Here is a 5,117-nt window from a genome sequence, read left to right as displayed (position 1 = left end):
TGTTTTTTTTTTTTTTTTTTTTAAATAGATGTGGTGCATGAACCACACATCCAAGAATATGCTGTGTCCGGAGAGACCACCCCCCGCCCCCGCTCCAACCACTCTCCAGAAGCAAACCCTGATCGCCCTGACTCATAATTCTTCTAGAAAAATGTTTTGTTCATACTCCAGCGCCTATGTCTTTATGTTATTTTTATGTACCTTGAAGGGATCATCCTTACAACCTGTTCTGTGTTTCCCCTTTAAATCTTGGGGCTGACCTGGGCCTTTTCTCATTGCTCATTCTTGACCCAGCGTGGTGTCTTGGGGTGGCGTGCTGGGGCATGATGCCAAGTCACCTGCTGCCAGCTCTCATTTCTTCTCTGGGTTCCAGACCCACACACTCAGTTGTGTGGTTGGCATCACCACTTGGGAGGCACCTCACACTTCTTGTGTGTTTAGCATCTTCCTGCCCACTCCCAGCCCCATCTCCTCATCACTCACCCAAATAAGCTACCTGAGGTCACCCCCTGAAAGCCTGACATCATCTCTAGCCTGCCGTCTGAAGCCTGGATGCCCCACTTCCATCATGGAACCTCCCTGTGTTTCCAGTTCCTGGTGTGCCGTGTAGATTAAGAGCTAGGACCTGCCAGGTGCTCAGGGCCTTCCCTGGCGCACAGTGCCTGCCCTAGAAATGCTGGCTGTGATTATGGATATTATCCATGACCCCTCCCTTTCCTGACCACGTACATCCGATCCATTGCCTGCAATGGTCCATTCTCCCAGGCAGACTGCCTTAAAGGCCCCGTCCCACCTCCCTCCAATCAACGCGTGCCCCTCCAATCCATTCTGCTCTTCAGTGATCCTTCCGTAAACCTGATTACGGCCTCCCGTGATCACCAACATGTGTTAACTCCATGGTCTCTCCCATGGCTTAGCACACAGCAGAGATTCAGCAGGGGATCCCATCTGTGGATGGACAGTGTCTTTTCTAATTGGTTGGTGCCCCGCTGAACTGACCATTACGTCTTTCGATATGCCCCAGGTCTTGCACAGTCTGGCTCTCGTACACCTCACCAGCCCATCTCTCACGCCAGCCCATCTCTCACGCCAGCTCCATCTCTCACGCCAGCCCCATCTCTCACGCCAGCCCATCTCTCACACCAGCCCCATCTCTCACGCCAGCCCCATCATCTCTCACACCAGCCCCATCTCTCACACCAGCCCCATCTCTCACGCCAGCCCCATCTCTCACACCAGCCCCATCATCTCTCACACCAGCCCCATCTCTCACGCCAGCCCCATCATCTCTCACGCCAGCCCCATCTCTCACGCCAGCCCATCTCTCACACCAGCCCCATCTCTCACGCCAGCCCATCTCTCACACCAGCCCCATCATCTCTCACGCCAGCCCCATCTCTCACGCCACTCCCCTTAAAGTTCATGTTTGGCTGGAACAAACATGTGTCTCCAAACAGAACACCTTCCCTCTCTGAGCTCTGGACCTTCTCACATGCTGTTCCCTGGGCCTGAAACCCTCTTCCCTTCAGCCCACCTGGCCAATTCCCACTTATTCAACGGGTCACTCCCCAGGAAGATCCCCCCCACCCATCCCGCACCCACACCAGCCTTTTGTCAAGTTTATCACACTCATGATTTCTTGGTGATGGAACTCGGGGTCGCTCTCCATTCCTGGTTTAAAATTCGTTCTTGCCTCTGGCGTTTCTACATTTCTGAAATGCACGCCATCTGGGGGTGTGAGATCTGTTCACCCTTTCACTGCTGTCTGCTCAGCTCCTGACACAGAGGGCATTCAGAAAATGTTTAGTGAATCACTTATTAATTCTTCCACTTAACAAATATTTGTTGAACTCTTTTGTGTCAGGTATTGTTCTCTGCCCAAAGGGTGCATCAGGGAATCAAACCAACATGAATTTTGATCTCAAGGAAGCACGTATGATGGGGTCAAGAGAGAAACAAGCAATAAACATAATAAATAAGTAAATTGTATATGAAAAGGTGATAAACGCTTTGAAAAATCAAGAGGAGGGAAAGTGGGTTGGCAAAGCCTCGGACAGGGGCTGTAATTTCAGATGGAGTGGTTGGGTTGCTTTGCACTGAAAAAGTGACATTTGAGCAAAGATTAAAATGTTAAGGGAGGGAGCCCTGCAGATATTTAAGGGAAAAATACTCCAGGCAGAGGGAACAGCTAGCTCAAAGGTGGTCAGATGGGAGCACGTCTGCTGTGTTCAAGGAAAACCCAGAAGGCCAGCGGGGCTGGAGCAGAGGGAAAGAGGGACAGGATGGGAGGGAGAATGAAGTCAAGCAGGCTGTGATCACAGACCACATAGGGCCTGGTAGAAACTCTGGCTTTTATGCTGAGAGAAATGAGAGCCTTCTTTTTTTTTTTTTTTTGACAGCTTTATTGAGGTGTAATTTACATACTATAAAATTCATTCATTGTCAGCATACAATTCGATGATTTTTAGTAAATTACAGACTTGTGCAACTCACATCACTATCCAGTTTTAGAAAATTTTTTTTATCCCAGGAAGATCCTTCGTGCCCATCTGCAGTCAATCCCCGTTCTCACCGCCAGCCCCAGGCGACCACTAATCTGTTTTCTGTCTCCAGAGATTTGCCTTTTCTGGACATTTCACATAAACAAAACCATACAGTATGTGTGTGTGTATGTTTTTTTCCATCTGGCTTCTTTCATTGAGCATAATATTTTTTGAGATGTGTTCCATATGATAGCATATATCAGCAGAGTGTTCCTTTTTATTGCTTAATAGTATTCCTTTGTGAGGCTATATGTTTTCACTTCTCTTGGGTTGATGCCTAGGAGTGGACTTGCTGAATCATATAACAAATTTATGTTTAACTTTTTGAGAAACTCCCAAAATGTTTTCTTGTGGTTCAGACGGTAAAGAATTTGCCTGCAATGCAGGAGACCCAGGTTCAATCCCTGGGTTGGGAAGTTTCCCCTGGAGAAGGGCATGGCCACCCACTCCAGCATTCTTGCCTGGAGAATTCCATGGACAGAAGAATCTGACGGGTTATAATCCATGGGACCCGTTGGACATGACTAAATGACGAACACTTTCACTTTTCACTTTCAAAGCGTTTTCCATGTGCGCTGCTATGTGGAGAATAGTCTACAGCGGATCAAGGGTGGGAGCTGAAAGACCAGTTGTTTGATGAATATAAGTAAGTAAATAAACCCACTGGATCTACGGAGAGAGAAATTAGGACTGTCACCAGATTGGTACCAAAGACCCTCATGCAGGACCCAGGCCAGGAGACCTCCCCAGCTGCAAACCCAGCCTTCCCAGGCCTAGAAAGGTACCGGAAGGACTGTCTCATACCCACCCCTCCCTCCACACCACCCAATCCCCAGACAGCTTCCAAGCAGCCAAACCGTGAAAATCCCCAGTATGGAGAAGAATCAGCACCAGGACATGACTGTTCCGAGCCACAGAGCCCTCTCCCCGCCCGGGGAGATGACAACATTTTCTTTGCAATTAAAATTCCTTTGAAACTGAGACCAAGGAAAATGCAGAGGAGAAAGCCTTTTAAACTGAGGGAAATACTCTTCTTAGCAATTACTCTGTGTGCATTTCAACAAAAGCTGTTTCTCCTCCCTCCTCCTGCTGGCTGCAGGGAGCTGACTCTGCTGGGTCTCAGGTTCCACTTTCACTGTGGAGCCAGAAGTCTCCCTTGGCCTCCAAAACTTTTCCCTGGCTGGTCCTTGCTTCTCTGCCCACCGCCCACTCTTAGCTCCTGGATCCCTTACGCCTTCCAGACTTCATTCCAGGCTTCTACTTAAAATGTCACTTCCTGTGAGTCCTCCTTTCCCAGCCCAATGCCTCACACGCTAAAATGTGCTTCTGTGCCTATCACTCTGTCCCCTACCCCCTGCTAATTGTCCCTCCCCATCCCACTTGGATCTTTCCTTCTCTGAGCTCACAGCCCTGTCTCTCGGCACAGCCCTCTGCTCTGACCACAGCGCTCTGTTGATATTAATATCTTGGCCAGGAGTGTGATGTCCAACACATTAGAAAGAATGGGGGTATTGGAGACCTGGATTCACTTCCTCCATTCGATCAACAAATACTCATCGCGTCGTCATGATGTTCCCATGCCTGTTGCCAAGTCCTAGCGGTGAGCAATTTCTGTGTTTAGAAACAGGAGGCTAGTTTTTTGGAACAACCCTTCAGCTGAAAAGAGCTAAGAATACTGGATAAAATAGAAAAAGCATCTTATCAAAGCATCATCAAAGAGCTGACAAGCAAGCTCTTTGTAAGGAATTATCAGGAATTATTAGGTCAAAACTGAAGGGAAGACAGAAACCCTGAAAAGTTCGAAAGCACAGAAACTCTTTTGTCCTGAGGGCGTTTGCCGATCTTGAAAATTTTGAATTTGTTTTTTGAGGATCTCCCAGTATAAAGGGAACTGAAACCGAAGTCTGCGGCCTGTACAAAGTGGGCAATCAAGTAGAAGACACTCGCCAAAATAAGCTGGGGCTCCAGGGGGCTTCACCCTTGCATTACGGGTGAACCAAAGGTAATGTGAGTTTGAGTAAACTCCAGGAGTTGGTGATGGACAGGGAGGCTGGGCGTGCTGCCGTCCATGGGGTCTCAAGTAGTCAGACACGAATGAGGGACTGAACTGAACTGAACAGAAAAGTAACCCAGCCTTGAATCATGAATTGGCAGCCTCATCCACACTACCAGGGTATTCCAGGGAACCTCAAACCCTGAATTTTGTTTAAAGCAATCCTAGAATGGTAGCACGGCAGCCAAATGCAAATCCTTTTTAGAAGCAAATGCTTTCATCTGAAGCATAAAATTCCTCTTAAAAAATTCTTCCAAAAAAAAAATAAAATTTTCCAAGTACAATGGCCAACACATAGTCAAAGATAACCAGACATGCCAGAAAGCAATGCTAGTAAGCTAAGCAAGCACTAGAAGTACAGAGTGAGCAAACAAATACCATGCCCCTGGCTCACAGGGCTTATAGTCCAGCAAGGAAGACAGACACCAACACTCTTTTCAAGTCCACTAACAACCTCTGCAATGCCTGCTGGAGTCACTTCTCCCCCTCAATTTACTTTGCCTCTCAGCAGCTTTCAACAC

This window comes from Budorcas taxicolor, chromosome 13, assembly GCF_023091745.1.
Source record: "Budorcas taxicolor isolate Tak-1 chromosome 13, Takin1.1, whole genome shotgun sequence".
NCBI classification, from domain to species: domain Eukaryota; kingdom Metazoa; phylum Chordata; class Mammalia; order Artiodactyla; family Bovidae; genus Budorcas; species Budorcas taxicolor.
The sequence above is the reverse complement of the archived record's forward strand: the minus strand, read 5'-3'. Positions refer to the sequence as shown.